Genomic DNA, 20629 nt, shown 5'->3' with positions numbered 1-20629 from the left:
TTTTGAAAAGATGGTATTGAAAAACTTCCCTTTGACGACAAAATTCAAGTGTAGACTACAAACTGTATTTGGATCATCGCACCGGAAAAAGAAAGAGGAAGTGGTGTATGTGTGTGTATGAGAGAGAGTGTGTGAGAGAGAGAGAGAGAGAGAGAGAGAGAGAGAGAGAGAGAGAGAGAGAGAGAGAGAGAGAGCGCAAAAAAAAAAAAAAATACCATCCTTTCATGATAAATCAGAGAACATAATGTCTGCTGACTTGCGTTCATTATCATTCCTTCACGGTTTCTTTGTCGGGCCTCATTAGGACCCAAAACCACTCACACGAAGCCACAGAATATTGCTGCAAGTTCTGCTAGCAAGTCTTCGCTTATTTCCAATTAGGAAGGGGCGTCAACTTTATACGCTCGACCCATCTCTTTAATCCGGTCTCGGCAAGATATGGAGGCTTCCTGATCTTCAGCGTCTCCGAATATTAAAAAAATAGATATCCCGTAACAAGTTTTCGAGGAAACTCATGCCTTTTGCATGGCTAAAATCTCGAATATTACTGCTCGTTGCAGTACGTACCGTACACTGTTTTATACTTGATTTTAAAGACATGCCCCATTTTACATGCAACTACGCATGTGATTTTGTTTGGTACAACGATCTCGTTCAGATTTTTTAAGACTCAGATTTCTATACTTTAAATTTACATTATTGCTCATGACCAATTGATTCACTAGGGTTATATAAGACAAAGTTGTTAATAATTTATTTCCTCTTTTAACGTAACTCCTATAATGTACAAAGTAACTGATGACACCTGCAAAAATCTGTTACATCTTCCATTTGGCAAAAAAATAATGACTCCCTTCCAGCCTCTGACGCTCAATATCTACATGAGAAATGATGAGAGAGAATTTAGGTTTTTAGTTTTCTGTAAAAGAAAACTACTGTGACGGCTGCTTTGTCTGTCTGTTCGCAGTTTTTCTGTCCGCCCTCAGATCTTAAAAATTACTGAGGCTAGAGGGCTGCAAATTGGCATGTTGATCATTCACCTTCCAATCATCAAACGTACCAAATTGCAGCCCTCTAGCATCGGTAGTTTTAATTTTATTTAAGTTTAAATTTAGCCATAATCGTGCATCTAGCACCGCTATAGGTGTCAACACAGGCCACGACCGGGCCATGGTTGAAAGTTTAATGGGCGGTGGTTTTAAGTTTTACGGGCCGTGGCTTTACAGAAAACTCCATTGCGCCGAAGAAACTTAAGCGCATTTTTTACTTGTTTATTCTTACGAAACATGTACCTAATGACAAATTAGAGAACCCTATCACCCCTTCCCCTCCTCCCTAAGCACATACACACACACACACACCAGGTACCCAGCTCACTGCCCGCATCTACAGTAGATGTGACCGTCTCACTCTTCCAGTCATTATCCGAAATGCCTGACCCTATTTCCTCAAAAAGGACATTTTTTCGAAAAGCTTACAACCGTTGCGATCAACGACCAGGACTCTTAACTTTTCCCAAGGAATTCTCGACAAGGTTTTGACACAAAAGGTTACAGGAATCATTAGAAAACGGTCATTAAAACTTTCCTTCAATCTCAGACCTAATATTTCCGCCTGATTTCATTCTAATCTGTGAAGCCTTGCTGTCTTTTCTGCCAATCGTTGCACTGACCCCACATGAGACGTCATTGAAGTAATTACGCAACCATAAGGGATTTGTTAAAACTCATAAGTTTCTCAGTATATACATATATATATATATATATATATATATATATATATATATATATATATATATATAAATTATATACATACATACATACATACATACATACATACATACATACACACAAGCACACACACACACACACACACACAACACATACACACACACACACACACACACACACACATATATATATATATATATACATATATATATATATATATATATATATATATATATATGAATTTTTTGCCAACTGTACAAGCGTTGTTTTTGTTATTTTCACTAATATAATATCATTCACTAATATGATACTATATCTTGGAAGTAACTTAGACCCATGGGGAATTATAACTGATAATTTCTTCTTACTAATAATTCCCTTTGGGTGTAAGTTATTGCACGGAATACTGAATTCGATATTAAAAAATTTTAAAATTGTGTTTAATGTATACACACACATATATATGTATACATATATATATATATATATATATATATATATATAATATATATATATATATATGCATATATAATAAGTATATATATATATATATATATATATATATATATATATATATATATATATATATATATATATATATATATATATATATAATATTTATATATATATATAAATGTGAGAGAGAGAGAGAGAGAGAGAGAGAGAGAGAGAGAGAGAGAGAGAGAGAGAGAGAGAGAGAGAGTTGAGTAATGTTGAAAAACACCACACAGCCAGATTACCTTTAAAGGTACTGAGACTGAGGGAATGTACTCTGTACGCAGTATTTCAAGAGCTTACTCTTTTGTAGCTTTGATGTTGCTAACACAGGCGAAGGTGGAACGTAATCTGTGATATTCTCTTAATGGAACTGTATTCCTGATATATACAATGGGATGCAATTTCCACTAATTCTGCTCCAGACAAAGAGCGAATCATAGTCTGTTCTTACGACAAGCATTTCGGGACGGAAGGGACTACTCTGCAAAGAAAACGGGAATATCTTGGGATATAGTGACGGGGACTGACAGAATTGCAAGATTTCTGATAGGCTGGAGTTTGTTACGACATTAAGCCAAATGTTTATCAGCACGGGCGCTTGGTCCTTGAGCTGCATGTAAGATCTGTAGTATAATTTTGCCAGAGAATAACTATTAGATTCGAGCCCAGGGTCAAAGCTCCTGCTCTTTAAAATACTTGGGAAACAATTAGCGCTTTCATGCAAGCTGCAATAATTCAATTAAGAAACAAAGGCATCAGTACAATTTAAAATTTCTCCCAACGTAAAGCAAACAATACAGAGGCTAAGAAGACATAAGAGAATGAAGAGTGCTCACAAGACGCATAAACCCACACAGATTAAGACCTGACGTCAAAACTCGAATGATGATAATGACGATTATCACGAAAAGTCAGAAAGAAAATTTACACCTTTTTCCCCCGGCCGCGAGAGGAGAGGAAGTTATGTTCAAAGGAGATAAAGAGCGAGGTGGGAAGTCTTTCGAGACCTTTCCACCTTGATAAAATACTCGGGGGATGAAAAATGAATGAAAGATTTAAGAGGGTTCACTAAAGCCTTGACGAGGGAATTAACTTGATCAACAGCTTCCCTCAGGGAGGATACTGGAGTTTCTGGAAGGCATTTCGTATTATTGTCTTGGGGGTGAATAACGCACTGAATTATTTCTCTGAAAATTAGAGAAGCGTTTCTCAGGCGTAAAATTATGGCTAGATTTACTGAAGAAAACTACCTGTATGTACATCATGTACTAAACAACTAGGAGGAATATATCAATAAATCAGTAAAATTTTAGATAAAAAAAAAATAAACAAAAAATTAGTAAACTTGATCAAATAAAACAGGGAAACACATAAAAGCAACATTTTAAATAAGTCAAGTATAGAAAGTTTTACAGGTCCTTCAAAGGAAACCCGAACCCAAGTTGACTGCACGGACATGGTACATTAGTCATTTCAAGGGCCAATGATTATCACGTTGATCTTCACCCATGAAAAGCTGTAGTCAGTAAGGAGTTAATAATGGCATTCTATATCCTCACTGCATTTTACAGTATTCCTTACACACTAAGTTCATTGAATTCAATAAAAATAATCTGCTGATCCTGATTTTGCTCTTCTTGCTCATTGTAAAGTTGTGTCTTATCCAAAGACCACATCATTGATTAACAAACACTCTCTCTCAACCAATATTCTAAACACCAAAGGATTCCATCACGTAAGGCAATAATGTACTTTGCAAGTGTATGCTGCGAATATCATTCAGCTCGTACCTCCTCGCTCAAGGGGAGAAGCTCTTGTATCAGACAGCCCAAGCGATCTCTCTCCTAATCGTATTACAACGCTCAACAAAGGGAGAAGTGAAACGTCACTCCTTCGATGTACAGCTGAGGCAATGCCAAGGGAACGAGGAACGGATCAGCACTAACGGATGACTGATTGAGATATATACACTGGCGTCATCATAACAATCATCGCTAACGTCGTCCACTAGAATGAGTGATTGGAATGTTACCTGGACACAGTACTGTTGGAAAGCAGTAACCATCTTAGTTGTAAGAGAAAATTGTTAGTACTTAACTTCCGGAAAATTATGAACATGAGGGCGATTGCAATGAGCGGCTGAGGGCTCTGCTCCATTAATCGTATCTAAATAAGAAAAAACCACGAAAAATGAGTTAAAAATAATCGTTTCTATCATGCTGACGATACCAGTTCAGCTCAAAATTTACCAATTCAGGATTACATTAATAATTTCCGTGTGACCGTTAAATAGCTTGACGACTTATGAACTTCGTGGAAATACAGAAAGAACAAAACACGGATATGGTCATTGCTTCATTCAACACACCATCAGAATACTTCTTGCTTCTTTTAGGGTCTTCGTGCTCTTCAAATGAAACTAATTATATATCTGAGGAAATTCCTCATTCTGTAAGTGATAAGCAAGAAAGAATCATAACGGACTTCAACCTGATGGGGGCTGATCATGCCTCTTGATATTTTTTGGGAAAATAGAAAACCCATGTCCTTTTCTGCGAGAGAGAGAGAGAGAGAGAGAGAGAGAGAGAGAGAGAGAGAGAGAGAGAGAGAGAGAGAGAGAGTTGAGTAATGTTGAAAAACACCACACAGCCAGAATACCTTTAAAGGCACTGAGACTGAGGGAATGGACTCTTGACGCAGTATTTCAAGAGTTTTATCTTTTGTAGCTTTGATGTTGCTAACAAAGGCGGGGATGGAACGTAACCTGTGATATTCTCTTAATGGAATTGTATTCCAGATATATACAATGGGATGCAATTTCCATTAATTCTGCTCCAGACAAAGAGCGAATCATACTCTGTACTTACAACAAGCATTTCGGGACGAAAGGGAATATTAATCAGCAAAGAAAACGGGAATCACTTTGGATATGACGACGGGGACTGAAAGAATTGCAAGGATTGCTAGTAGGAATATATAGGCGAGATGTCTGTAGTTTGTTGTTGAAGATTAAACCAGCTGTATGCCAGTATGGGCTCTTAGTCCTAGAGTTGCCTGCAGAGTCTGTGGTATGATTTTGCCAAGAGAATAACCATTAGACTTTAGCCCAGGATTCACGCTCCTACTTTATAAATTACAAAACACGAGTTAGTGTAAGATGCACAACAACAATTAGCGATTATTAAGCGGCAACAGTTCATTTTATACCCAAAAAACCGACACATCGGGTACGACCAATTAAGTATTTGGGAAAGAAAGGCAACCACAATCAGATTTGTCAATCTGTAGTCAACTTCATATAAATTGGTGATAAAATGGCTAAGCCAGTAAATGAAAAAAATATTGCTCATATAGATTAAAAAAACAATAAATTCAAGTTATCCTGTTATTTATGTCCTCCTTGGCTAAAAGTGTATTTAAATGTGAACTTCTAAAGTGATACCACAAGTAATCAACGACTGGGCATCATGAACAAGATCCACTCTATATGAGTTCAGCACCTGGCGATTAATTGCCGTTCACGCAAGGAACTAGCCTTAACCGTTTTGTTGGCAGTCCTCCTGAAACTTTCTGGCATATTATCTTCCGAGTTACATTTACATTTATATACCATAGCTTTACGTTAAGTTGGAGAGCAGATCTGTAAGTCTTTAACTGAGCCAATAATGTACAAAGATTTATAGGGAACCTTTCAATAAAAAAAAAGCCAATTCTAAGTTCCCCAGTCTCTCAATGTAATTGCAATTAAACGTCCCCTCAACAGGCAGATCAGTCATCCCGGTTACCTCATTTGAAGACAAAGAGGAAATATGGGCATGGGGCTAGCAACCTCACCCCTTAATAAATTTCTTATAAAACTACAACAGACGGTACAACCAGAACGAAACTAAACAAACCAACAAAACATGACGATGACTGAGCAAATTCACTGGCATCATCTGAATCTACCTTTGAAACATGATCGAGTTTTCTTCACGCAACAGGATCATCTCGTACTTTCAGAAAACGATCTGTTCCGACAGGGATATACAGACAGTGGACGGAAAAGAATTTTCTACCCAGTATGATGCCATAATACCTCACGTAGGGATTAATGAGGAAAGGGATTGGGGGATGGGAGGACAGCCCATGTGAATTAAGTGGAGGATGATAAAGGCCTTCCATAATCACTGCTGATGTGTAATACACAACAGGTTTGCAGACGACAATGAGCTGCTAAGGAAATTGGACAAAAGAACAGAAAAACGATAGGAAGACGGAGAATGGATAAGCAATGAGTGGCCATGGGTATGTGGATACAAAGAAAGGAGAATAACAGAAAGAGATGGAGAAACCTGATATGGAACGAATGAAAAGACTGGGTGATAAAAGGAGAATTACGTAAAGAGTGACTTTTATTGATACAAAATACAATGGTGAGAAATATCATACTGACGCTCACGTTCAGCAGATATGTCACGTCGAGAGAGAGAGAGAGAGAGAGAGAGAGAGAGAGAGAGAGAGAGAGACTGGTGATTACCCGAGCGATCTTGTCTTTGTTGTGAGAACATTCATAACCAAGAAGAAGAAGATGAAAGGGCGGATGATGCTTATTACCTCATAACACTAAAAACCACCTTTGGCTGATACCTAATATGGGGATGTAATAGCGTCTTGATGAAGCTCTTTATTTCAGATAAATACATCTGAATGGACTGACATTCGATACTGCTGAACAGAATATATAACGTTAAAATGATACGTTCTAGTGAAGTGTATGGGCTAAAGAGGAAGGGTGATTACAGGATGTTGACTTTATAAGGTAACTTCTGTCCTTAATATTTTGATATAAAACACGCTGTAGTTACTTATGATATAGTTACATTGTTAATTCATTCCACTGATCTCTCTCTCTCTCTCTCTTTAAATATATATACATATATATATATATATATATATATATATATATATATATATATATATATATATATATATACATATACATATACATATATGCATATGTGTATTTAACTGATATATTAAATTATTTCTTAATAATTGCAAGACAATCCCTTCACAGCCACACCTGATGAGTGTTTTTTAATTTACAGAGTAAATATGAACCTCTTCATGTACTAATAATATTCATGAAAAAAAACAATTAAGAAACAAAAAACTTCAGCCGTCAGAACAATTTAAAATCTTTCAGAGAACATCTAGCAATACAAAGGCTCAGAAGAGAAAGAAGAGTGCCCACAAGGCGCATAAACCCACACAGATTAAGACCTGACATCAAAACTCGAATGATGATAATGACGATTATCACGAAAAGTCAGAAAGAAAATTTACACCTCTTTCCCACGGCAGCGAGAGGAGAGGAAGTTATGTTCAAAGGAGATAAGGAGCGAGGTGGGAAGTCTTTCGAGACCTCTCCACCTTGATAAAATGCTCGGGGGATGAAAAATGTATGAAAAATGTAAGACGGTTCACTAAGCCTTGACGAGGGAATTAGCTTGATCAACAGCTCCCCTCAGGGAAGATACTGGGGTTTCTGGAAGGCATTTCGTGTTATTGTCTTGGGCGTGAAAGTTTCTCTGAATTATTTCTCTGAAAATCACAGAAGCGTTTCTCAGGCGCATTCTCACAACTAGGCTTGATTGAGGAAAACTATCTGTGTATGTATTTCGCACCAGACAACTCGGGAGAAATGTTAGTATGAGGGGAAGAATTCCTTGACTTTTCAAGGCATGAACTGATTCTTGCAAATGTATGACTCCTAAAATATTCAGAGCAAAACGAAACCAAAAGCACGGCAAACATTTCATGATATTGTTTTCTTGCAAATGACCAAAACGTATTGATGGCATTCGTATTGCTGGTAAATTCTTATGGAACGAGCCTGTCTGTCATGAGTTTGCAATATCATAGCAACTTCTACAGGACAGGAAGGTTAGATGTAATAAAATAATTAAAAGAAGAGCAAAGAGGACTGTACATTTAAGAGACAATTTAATAAAAATTAGTATCTGTAACCAACAACGGTTGGTTACATATACTAATAATACAGTTACTTAATAAAATAAGGAAATTCATAAAAGCAACTATTAAAAATAAATAAAGTATGGAAATTTTGAAAGTTCCCTCAAAGAAACCCAAACCCAAGTGGACTGGAAGGTCATGGTACATTAGTTACTCCAAGGAGCAATGATTACTGATGCTCAAGACGTATTATAGTGTACTTCATCGTGTTGATTTTTTCCAAAGAAACGGCTGGAGTCAATAAGGAGTTGATAATTACAGTCTATTCCTTATTACATTCTATCGTATTCCTTACAATACTTTACAGTAACTGAATAGCATACAAATAATTTGCTGATCCTGTTTTTACTCTTGCTAATTGTAAAAAGGAGTAACTTATCCAAAGGCCATAGCAGTTAATGACAAACGCTCTCAACCAGACAGCAAAAGATTCCATTACGGAAGGCAATAATGTGCTTAGCGAGTCTATGGTACAAATATCATTCAGCTCGTACCTCCTCGCTCAAGGGGAGAGACTTTGTATCAGACAGCCCAAGCGATCTGTCTTCTAATCGTATTACAATGCTCAACAAAAGGAGAAGTGAAACGCGACCCCTTCGATATACAGCCTCAGGCAATACCAGTGGAACGAGGAACGGATCAGCACCAACCGATGGCTGATTAAGATGTATGCACTGGCGTCGTAATAACAATAGTCGTCGATGTTGTCCACTCGAATGAGTAATTGGAAATGTTACCTGGGCAATGTACTTTCGGAAATCAATAATAATTTTTTTTCGTGAGTCAGGAAAATGTTATTTTTCGACTTTTGGGAAATTATGTAAATGAGGGGTTTACAATCAGTAGCTGTACACTAAACGTTATTTAAAGCACTTACAAATGACAAATGAAAATTAGGCTACTATACGGTTTAATGATGTTGAAAACCATGTCAAAATATCCTCGACAGAAATTATTACATTTAACATTTTCACTCTGACCTCAAATACAGCTTGGCTACTTAAGAGCTTCCTAACGGCCTTTACTGTACTCGGATCATTAGAATACTTGTTGCTTCTTTGAGGGCATTCACGCTCTTCAAATGAACCTAATTACATATTTAAGAAAACTCTTCATTCAGGAAATGTGTGGCATGAAAGAATCATAACGGCCTTTGATTTGAAATGAGGTGCTAAGGCCAATATGCTATTTTTGGGAAAATAGAAAACCCACATACTTTTCCGTAAAAGTACTCTTGGAAAGTACTGGTATCTCAAGTTATAAATTGGCTACCTATCGTAAAACGAAACATCAGAATAAAATACATATGCATCTATCCATACTGCCCTAAAACTGAAGACTGCAGTATCTGCAAAAATACAAAATTGAGAAAAATGGTAGATACTGTGGTTTTCCCTTGCCTTACTACTGATTTTGCAGGTACTGCAAATGGGATCCCCTAAATAAAGCACTGAAGAAACATTCTGAAACTGCAGTAACTTGTGTATTAGTGTTTCACGAACCCTGTAGGTGGCATAGCTCATTTTCGAAAATTTTGTAGATACTGCAGTTTTCCATTTTAGGGCAGCATAAATTATTCATTTCCTTCCAGTCTTGAAAACACTTAAATTTTCCACTTGATAAAATTTTTCCCTTTAAGATTGACAATTTTCCTTTTATAAAAATGCATCTTATTTAATTTTTTACATTTTTTTTTACGTTTTGTCTTGAGACCATTGCTCTATTCGTATATTTAATCTTAATGTCTATTTAATTCTGCCTGTCTCACATGATTCTGTTCAGTCTTGATAATTTTCCTGCTGTGCTTGTCAACTAGACAATTGAACTGAACTGAACATGGAATTTAGGCCAAAGGTCTAAGAGGTCATTCAGCGCTGAAACGGAAATTGACAGTAGAGGGTGTGAGAGGTGTAACAGGGGGAAAACCTCTTAATTGCACTATGATTTAATTGTTCAGATGAAAGAAAGAGAATATGAAAGGAGGTACAGTAAAAGGAACGAAAGGGGTTGCAGCAAGGGGCCGAAGGGACGCTGCAAAGAACTTAAGTAATGCCTACAGTGCACCGCTTAAATGTGACCATCATTTGCTACATTTCTCTGTCTCTGGCAACCTTTCTCACTTTTTCTTCACTATTTCTCCTGGCCCGCTGCTACTGAAACTTCGACTCCCTCTATCACAGGAGTAAACATAAACTTCTTTATAAAGTTTCCAGTTCCATAAGAATCCTCCTTTGGGAAACTACCAAATTCCGAAAGTTGATTCCGAAATTTCCAACCGTCAGTGATTCGCTCAAACACCTGGAATTTCAAGCTTCAAGTATGAACCACTGCCGCTCGTGATAGATTCCTAGGGTTTGTTACAATTTTCAGCAATGGTCAAGTGAAGCTTAACTGCCAAAATCTCTTCGATTTCTAATTACTTATGCCAGTGACAGATACAGTTTGAAATTCGTTTAATGTTACAATTTGCAGTTGCTTTAGCCCTTAGTTTTTTGGCGTACATGAACCACATTTTTAAATCTCGAAGCAGCTCTTCGAAACAGAATGGGATGGAATATAGAATTTTGGCCATACGGCCAAGCGCTGGGACCTATAAGGTCACTCAGCGCTGAAATGGAAATTGACATAAAAAGGTTTGAAAGATGCAACAGGAGGAAAACCTCTCAGCTGCATTCTGAAACAACTGTTAGGAGAGGGTGGAAAGTAAGACGGAAGAAAGAGAATACGAACGGAGGTACAGTAAAAGGAATGAAGGGTTTGCAGCTAGGGGCCGAAGGGACTCTGCGAAGGGCCTAAGCAATGCCTACAGTGCACTGACGGCAATACTCCCCTACGGGGTCTTCGAGTCGGATTGTGCGCGTACGTCTATTTGTCTGGAAAAGGATTACTTCGTCCTTTCTTCCTCCCGACAATGACAAAAAACCTCTCTCTCAATCAGACCCGTCCCGCTTCCTCCGGCAAAAATCTTCATCTTTGATAGTCCAATATTTTTCATAGCCTTCAAAAAAAAAAAAAAAAAAAAATCACGTCTTTAAACTTCCCGTCGATTCCTCAGAAAAAGATCCTTTGCTCCTTCCCTCCCCCTCCCTATCCTCCTCCTCCTCCTGGACAGTTTCTTCCCTCCCCCTCCTACCTTTCCTCCTCCACCTCCCCCTCCTCCTTGGTCAAAACTCAACCTTTTCAATTGACGCGGCAGAAAGTTAGAAAAGTTGAAATTGGAAAGAGTTGCCTCATTACCTGTGCGAATTCTCTACCTTGTCAGGGAGAAGAAGGGGAGGGGGGGAGGAGGATGAGGAGGAGGGACCTCCAAAGCGCTTTCAAAGCACTCTAACCACCCCACCCCGACGCCAAGCCTCCAATTTCGACCCTGCCTTCGATATTTCTTCCGACAATTTCATGTTTTTCTGGGCTTTCTTTTTTTTTTTTGGATTTTGGGTTTCCACTCCCTTTTTAGTCTTTTTCTTCTCTTCTATCTTTTTCAGGTTCATTTTACTCGTTTCTACTCGATAGCTGAGGCGTATAAAGAAGAAATCTAAAATACCTTGTTACATTCAAATATAAAGGAACAATGCCTATTGTATATCGCTTAAACTCTTAAGTTTTCTTTCAGGATTTTTATGATTTCTTTTTAAATCGACCATCCTGAAGATTCGAGAATACAGAAATTTTTAAAATTAATATTGCTTTCAGACATTTTTGAACTGCTATTTTTAACATACCTTTCATTGCCTTCACTTTTCTTCAATATGAATTAGAGACCAAAATAAATGGTAAGTCGTAAAACTATTTCGTCATTTAATATTACTTAGCATTTGTCGAAGAAATTGAATCTTATTTTACTTCACTTGGTTTTCCTATCTATCTATCTATCTATATCTATATGTATATATATGTATATATTTCTGATATATCATATATATAGGTCTTTATATATATATATGGACCATACAAGTCATAATGACTTGTATGGTCTATAGCAGCGCCTCTTTTCTGAAAGACTCATCATCAGATCGAACCCAGGTCTTTCAACTGAAAGGCAAGGGCGCTGCTCACTAGACCATACAAGTCATAATGACTTGTATGGTCTACTGGCAACGCCTTGCCTTCAGTTGAAAGACCTGGGTTCGATCCTGATGTGAGTCAGAAATTTATTTCTGTTCCACACATGATTGTGTTGAATATATATATATATATATATATATATATATATATATATATATATATATATATATATATATATATATATATATATATATATATATCTTATCAACGATTGAGCGGCACCAGAAGGTACAGCTTTGTGGCTTCTATGCAAATCTTCAGAGGCAAGATTGCTAGTTCACTCCCTTTCTTTTGACCATACAGACCATGGCACTTGTATGGACGATATGTTACCCAGGGGGGCTTGCCAAAATTGAGCAGTTTGTTCCTGTTCGGATAAAAATTACACTGACACCTCAATGAGTTTGTTAAGGCAAGTGTTCACAAGAGAAGCCTTATTCAGTACTGTGTCGTTCAACTTACTCAGGAACTTCATCTGCTATTTGGGGATGAGTTTGGATTTGTCCTAGTTCGTTACAGTACACACAATACCCAAATCGTGACAAAACGAGAGAAGCTGATCTCGATCTGGTGCCAACTGCGCCTCCTGAGGATGCCAGGATTATCTAATTGTCAAGGTGCCATAAATGAAAGTCCCTAAAGAGAACCACTGGGGCAGTCGTAAGGCCAAAGCAATGCGTGTGCGTGGTAATAAGACTTGTTAGACTGTAATTAACTAACTTGGAAAGTTATGCATAACTTGAACTTCAGAAGACCGCCATAACAACTACTGGTGATTATTTTTTCTCGCTTACAAAACGAGCAATCGCAATGGTGTCAAAGCATTTCGCCTGCTTGCAAAGAATTAATTTAACACTGAAGACAAATTCGAGGTGCAAGTTCCATTTTTAAATGTGGTCGCGGGATATGAAAGGAATAATGAAGACCACAAAATCAAGGTTCACGTTTAAAATCCTTGTCCCATAGGTATGTACAAATACTGACTAAATCTTCCTCAGTCTTTCCTAACATACGGCTATCAAGTAGGAGCTATGATCTAATTCAGGGACGACATAAGCCTAAATGAGTCAAAGGCTGGACTTCAATTTCAAAGACTCACATAAGTTCGTACCTCTTGTTCGAAGCGTTAAGGACCTACCTCAAACTAAATAAACCCTCTGCTGCATTACGGAAGTGCCCTTTGGCCTTAACTAACCCTACATAATACGGGGGTGATTAGCGACCTTTCTTTGTGATGAACCTAGGCTGAGTTCCTACACACAAAGTGACGAGTAATTCTCCCGCAACAGTCACCTTTTAATCTTGCCGGATGAAATTCGTTGAAAAATAAAATTACACATTTAATTTCTCATTTAAAAGGACAATACGAAACAGTTATAAAGCAAAAAAACATTCAAATTATATAGTTTGTAAATCTTACCTTTAGTCTGCCTTTCCACCTTTCACTTTTAGACTGGTAGATGCTTGTTTTTTATCGCCAAGAAACGAATACATTTTCAAGTATTGAAATCACTTGATAGTTCTGCCCGTTTGTGCCTGCAAGAATAAAGGTGAAATTTCACATAAGTTACTAATATAATAAGAGGTATTATATGATTCACATTTTATGGGTTGCACTGAAACTTGCACATTCTTATTATATACCTACTTGAATGCTAAATTTTGCTCTAATTCCTTAAATGTCTGTACATATTTCTGGTCGTTTCTGGAGAGAGAGAGAGAGAGAGAGAGAGAGAGAGAGAGAGAGAGAGAGAGAGAGAGAGAGAGAGAGAGAGAGAGAGATGGTAAACTTAGTTCTAATTCCTTAAATGCCTGCACATACTTCCGGTCTTTTCTACACACACACACACACACACACACAGAGAGAGAGAGAGAGAGAGAGAGAACTGGTAAACTTTATTCTAATTCCTTACACGTCTGTACAGATTTCTGGTGTTTCTGAGAGAGAGAGAGAGAGAGAGAGAGAGAGAGAGAGAGAGAGAGAGAGAGAGAGGAGGAACTGTATACTTAGTTGTGATTCCTTAAATGTCTGTATAGATCTCTGGTTGCTTCTGGAGAGAGAGAGAGAGAGAGGTCTGTAGATGCCACTTTTTACGTGGTAGTTAGCCATTAGTTAATAACCTTCGACCATGATTCAACTTCACAAAACAATTCTTGCGTAAGAACAATATATAGTCTTTATGACTCAGGAAATCAATTTCCTCTAATGGCTCAGTCGCACTTTCACGACAGCAATACGAATTCAGTAAGTTAAGAAGTAAGAGGTTCTCAAAATTGGCAGGTATGAACTTCATATTTCAACTTCATTCCTACAGACCGTGAACTTCAATAATACACTTTACCCCCATTAATTCAAGACTATTTTAATTGATACAAAAAAGTAATTTTATTCAAGTAAGAAAATATTTTATCCATGAACTTAACTGCTTTCTAATTGGGACATCAAATTTAAAAAAATTTTTTTTTAATGGGGAGTCATTTCTATCAATATGAACAACTTCGAAACATACTTGAAGTTTGCTCGTTGACATAACTATACTTAGCTTAAATCATATGGCAATTCATCTTGATACCTCTTTGTTGTTCATCTTGGTTATCATTGGCGGTATGAAGGTTATTAAAAAGTAATTTTAGCATATTTTATAAAAAAAAAAATCTGTCCTTCGATCACTGACATCAAGCAATTACGTGTCTTGTCAGTAATAAAACTCAAATTATCGTTACTGATACTTGCAACAAAGCTAAAGAATCTGGTGACAGCTGCAATGGATCACAAAGAGGCAGATGAGTCTAGGTGGTCAGTAAAAAAACATATAGGCCTAATTTACTGATACGCGTCAGTTTAAAATAACTGAACCAAACCGAGTCAGGAGTACTTTACTAATTGGGAAGAAAATCAGAGCCATATTTGCAATACAGGAAAGAAATATTTGTGACTACTGAAGGATTACCTACGAATGAGAATGCTCTCTATTAACACGACAAATAAAATACCAGATTGACGGGATCATCAACACTGGAAGAATATTCAGTAGTGCAGAGGAGCAAAAGCCACATGAAAAGCGCAGGCGGGAGAGCTCCAAGAACCCAAACGGAGATGAGGCAAGAAGAGAGGAAACCGAGGAGAGAACGGAAAGAGGGAAGGCTGAAGGGAGCCAGGGGAAGGAGAGATAAATGCTCGGAAGGGGAAAAGAAGGAAGGGTACAGAAAACACGGCAGAGGGGGAGGAAAGATAAAAGGGAAGGCTGGGAGAAGGAAGAAGGGGGCCTGCTCTAATTTCAGTATTGATTCCTTCACATGTGAGTGGTTATGAAGGCACTGAAGTTCCCCCCAACCCACCCACCACCCCCACCCCACCCCATGCAAGGAAGGAAAATCGGCGAGCGTTCACAGGAAAGTAAATTTCAAGGATAAAATGGATATATAAATTTTGCAGGATGGACAAATAGCGCTGGTCGCTTTTATGCTTCGCTGACGACCCCGTCGGTGATTAAATATTGGATAAACAGCAAAATATACACAGGAAAATACCCAAAGGAGCCTTATAAGCCACAGTTTCAATCACGGGCTGGACCAAAGAGAAACAAGGTAGATTATCGAATATCAAAGACAGCGATAAATGCCTGATTCTATTATATTCTTGTAATATTTAAATATGTATTATTTTTCTTTTTTCCTCAAGGAACCACTTTTGAGAAAAAAGCTCTCATTCATAATTTCTCTACAAAAATGAGGAAATGTTCAGAATTTCAGTCATCCATTCCTGGGAAAACCTAGCTACAGTGAGTCAGTTCATTTGGTTACAAGATCGGGGTCCACTATGTTTTTCCCGTAGTCTGTCGTTTTCTGGAGACCTGGTATTTTTATGAAATAATTAGCTCATAGGGAGGTCTACTCATGTAGGGGTTAAAATAAAGGGTTCTGAGTTTAGCATGTATTTACTTTTGTATTAGTTCAAAGAAAACTACAATTATAGTATAAAATATACATACATATATACATTTACATGATGTATATATGTATATATACACATATATATATATAAAATGCATTTATATGTGTATATGTATGTGTAATATATATATATATATATATATATATATATATATATATATATATATATATATATATATATATATATATACACTGTATATACAAAGCCTGATAGAATTTCATAGAGATATAATGTGGGAGGTGCAGAGGAAGTATGGCTCACAGTGTAAACTGCTACGAGCGACAGAACACTTTTTTTTTTTAACGCAAGGGATGTATGTGTTAGAATTCTAGGCAAGATAATGACTGGTTTGATAATAAAATGTACTCAACACACGTCGGTAACTTATTGCACAAACATAACAAACAGGTTGAATACAAGTCAACGACTTTTTTACAGTCCTAACCACGACTTCATACGATTATCTAACATCAGCCAAAAATTCGTTCGATCCATACTTCAAGTCGCTGGCTCGTTTTCAACCTGTTTCTGATATGTATATGATAGGTTACCGACGTGCGTTTATGACGTGTGTTTACTGTAGTGCAATACACCCTCAGCAGGATGGCGCCAGAAAAAGTTAACCTTCTGGTTCTCAGGAAGTCGTTTGGAATCAGGTTGCTACGCTGTGCCTTTATAACTCTAGTTGTGACAAACATATTTGTATAACTACCAGGTACATAATACCCTGTTAAGGTCAACAGAGTCTGCCCATCCTCCTGTCCTTGGATAGAAATCGAACCAATGACTTCTCGAAAGCTACCTATTACACCATGTGATCCACCCACACAACACCCGGACACACACACACACAAACGCACATATAAATGCAAAAGGTATCTATCAATTTATTTTTTTGCGTAACACTGATAGTTTACAGGTCGTAAGTACTTCGTTTAGCCTTGCCGTCGTACAGCGCAGGGCACTCCTTCACTTCCTTAAGCCCTCAAACGAGTAGACAGAACGAAGATCCCTCCGCCTCAGTTTTGAGACGGTAAGCAATGTCCCTCGTTCTGGGTCTTGCTGTCTTAACACTCTCACACTGCTGTTAATCTTAAACGGTATCCTGTCAAATAAATGTTGTGTGATGATGAAAAAGAAAATGCATTGCTGACACTTAATTGCATACTAGTATGTTTATACCTTAAACCATTGTTATATAGGCTATATAGAATGTGCCTGCATGTATATAGATAAATATACGTTCCAGCAGGTGGTTTTATCTGTAGCCTACACAGAATGCAGAAAGGATTTCAGTGTCAGTTTCATATTACGAGTTTTCTATTGCAGAGAAAAAAATCAGGATTCCACAGAAACTAATCTGTCAATTCGCTTATTAATGACACAGTCTACACCATCACGAGGCGACAAACCTATGTGAGTTTCGACTTCTTAGGTAAAACCATCTTGTAAATGAAAGAGATCGTCGCTTCGCCGAACGCACCCTTCACAGCATATAGGACTAGACGGGAGTATACAGGGCGGGAGGAAGTGGGTGATATTGCCGAACTGTTATCATGTGGAGTATGGCAACCTCTTCCGGAGCTTCATCATCGCCACGTTTGGCGGTCGAATGGGTATCGAGCACGAGAGATGATGTGGGAAGGGGAAGCAGAGGGGGTTAGGGGTAGTGGAGAAGGGAACTCAACTAATAGAAAGAGTGAGAGGAAAACGACAAGCAGAAACGTGATATGTAGGAGGAGGAGGAGAAGGCGGAGGCTAAGAGAAATAGACCTATATACAGAACAGAAAGGAAACGAAGAGTACATAAGCTTTTGAAGAAGGATATGGAGATGGGAAGGAAGAGAAAGCGCAAGAAGAACAAGGAAAGGTGACAGGAGAAGTGGACGAAAAGAATAATTCAGGAAATGAGGAAAACAAATAGACTTATTGGAAGCAAAGGAGAGGAATATTAAAATATCCATGAGCGAGGAAGAAGGAAACTAAGTATGCGAAGCAATATTTCTTAGAATTTTCCCATTTTCACAATCTCAACTCATATGCATTCGCTGATTTGCTGTTCAATGGAGTTATCTTATGAAAGTAACTAGCTTTAAGATAAACTTATAGAAGCCTAATACTCTCCATTCGAGAGATGATACTGGAAAAGTTTCATAATTATGACGTGCAACGAGATTACACGGATGCAACGACTTTATTTGTTTATTTACCAGCTAATATAAGTCATGCAGATTTGGTGATAGTGCAGGGAGTTTTCGACTCAGGAACAGTTAAACCCCTGCCGAGAGAGAGAGAGAGAGAGAGAGAGAGAGAGAGAGAGAGAGAGAGAGAGAGAGAGAGAGAGAGAATCTTGGACAATTTGGAGGAAACATCGTAAAGTATTTTTCTTTCCCAATACGCCGCGTCTCCTGAGGGAAAGTGGCTCATACCAGATATCAGCCAAATAATTATGAAATCCGATGCGCTGAAAATTTCAATAAAAACATCAGGTCTTGAATATATTTGCACAAAAGTATAATCAAAAGAGTCTCCCTCTCCCCACAATGCACCACTCACTCCATCTTGTGCCCACTTTAAGGGTTTCTGGATTTTAGAACATATCTTTTAATTCAATTCTTCAACCCCTTTTCACGTGGCTTGCAAGCTTCATCGGCCTACTGACCTTTTGGCTCCTAAGCCACATACCTAGCAGACCCCCTGGTAACAGTTCTATTCCAAATAAAAATAAAGTAAAAAAAAAAACTCAATTACCACTATCCGTAAAAGTACGCATTTCATATATAAGACTTAACCTAGAACAGCGATTGACTTTGAAGTATAAAAAGGTAAATTTACATCTTTAAATATTTTTAATTACACGGATGGGCTTGGTACAGGGATATCATACAATAAAATAGAACAATGCTATCATGCATATCACGGGGTTAATCTTATTCTTGGTAAAGGGCACTGATTACTTAACTGCTCTTTGACTTCAATTTGATTACTATATAACGATTCTGTAAAAAAAAAAAAATGATTTTAATATAATGACGTAAAAAAATTGATCCTGATGCCTAATTTTTCCCTTCCACCTCTGTTTCTCACCGCCCCTGGATCTTTCTACCAACTCCAGGTTGGTGGGGGAGGTGACGGTAGGAACTGCCCGCCTAGGGAATGACACTGCATTTATTCCCAGATACCGTACAATCCAGCAACCTCAATTCTCCTGCTGACATCCGTTTTCAATTTCTCCTCTCAAAAACACTTTGAAATTCATATATAACAAGTATCTGAGTTTCAACCCACAACCAACAATTTGGTAAAGCAGGAATCTTGGTAATTTCGATGTCATTAATGGTGACACCCTGCATTAACAGAGCTCCGACAGTGATTAATGATCTCGGGAAAACTTACAGCACAGTATTCTGGAATTATCCTTTCAAGAACAGTAAGTTAAATACGTGATACAATAATAACGGAATTACAAAGCAGAAGGGAATAGCTCACATTAATGCTACACGCTCTAAGTACATAATTTGACAAGTGTTAGTATTTACATTATTATATTAACCGGCAATGATATAATTGGATATTGTACACGGGCTCAAGGGATGAGAGCCCATCATTGCCCTAGCCTTGTCAAAACCCGAAAATAACATTAAAAACTGAAGACGAAAAAGTGGACCTGACTGACGTACCCCTTGTGAGATGGAAGGTTTTAGGTGTCAGGGGAAAAATGAAATAGGTAAGATCTTGGCGATGAAGAGGGGAAAAAATACAGTGGAGCTGTATGTTACTTTATATCTAATCATGTGAGTGCACAGCTGTTTACTTAGTTGAACAACAATGAATAGCTTCGGTTTCACACATTGACTGGTGTGCAACAAAGGGAAAAATGCGTTTTCCACAGTACTTATTGGTTTAATTAAATGGTAGGGTCTAGTTCCTTTAGCAAGGAAACGGGATGGGAGGGGAGGCTCTGATACCGTCTACCTACTGAATGGTGTACTGTAATCTCTAGATCTTGCTGTAATCTGTGTTAAAAGTTCCCTTGAATGTCCTTTACGTCCCAACTGCCAACACCAACTCTTTCTTTCTTGCTCCAAATTTCCGCCCTCATGAACTACTCCTTAGGGTTAACCTTTTCAGAGCAGCGGGATGTGCTTTATCGGTCTAGTGACACTTGATTATTTTCTTCTTAAATCTAACGTGTAAAATTTGTAAATCTAGGTTAGCCGCCACACCTCTACATAGTACCTGGGTCAACTGGATATCGTTCACAGTTCACAAAGGGTGAGACGCTCTTCATTAACAACACACATTTGGCAGATCGTTTGTCAACAACTTTTGCTGCCCAACATGAACTTCAGCTCTCCTGAAGCTA

The 20629-nt window shown here is 37.8% G+C and overlaps 1 long non-coding RNA gene across 2 annotated transcripts in view; it reads right to left on the bottom strand.

The window, feature by feature from the left end:
• The window catches only part of LOC136830763 (uncharacterized), an 870103-nt gene that overhangs the window by 306903 nt on the left and 542571 nt on the right, over positions 1–20629 (bottom strand). For both annotated transcript variants that reach the window (XR_010850738.1, XR_010850739.1), the window contains one exon: positions 13729–13844. This is a non-coding gene — a long non-coding RNA (uncharacterized lncRNA). The remainder of the gene's footprint in view (positions 1–13728; positions 13845–20629) is intronic.

This window comes from Macrobrachium rosenbergii, chromosome 47, assembly GCF_040412425.1.
Source record: "Macrobrachium rosenbergii isolate ZJJX-2024 chromosome 47, ASM4041242v1, whole genome shotgun sequence".
NCBI lineage: Eukaryota > Metazoa > Arthropoda > Malacostraca > Decapoda > Palaemonidae > Macrobrachium > Macrobrachium rosenbergii.
This window is presented reverse-complemented; position numbering and strand designations above follow the sequence as displayed.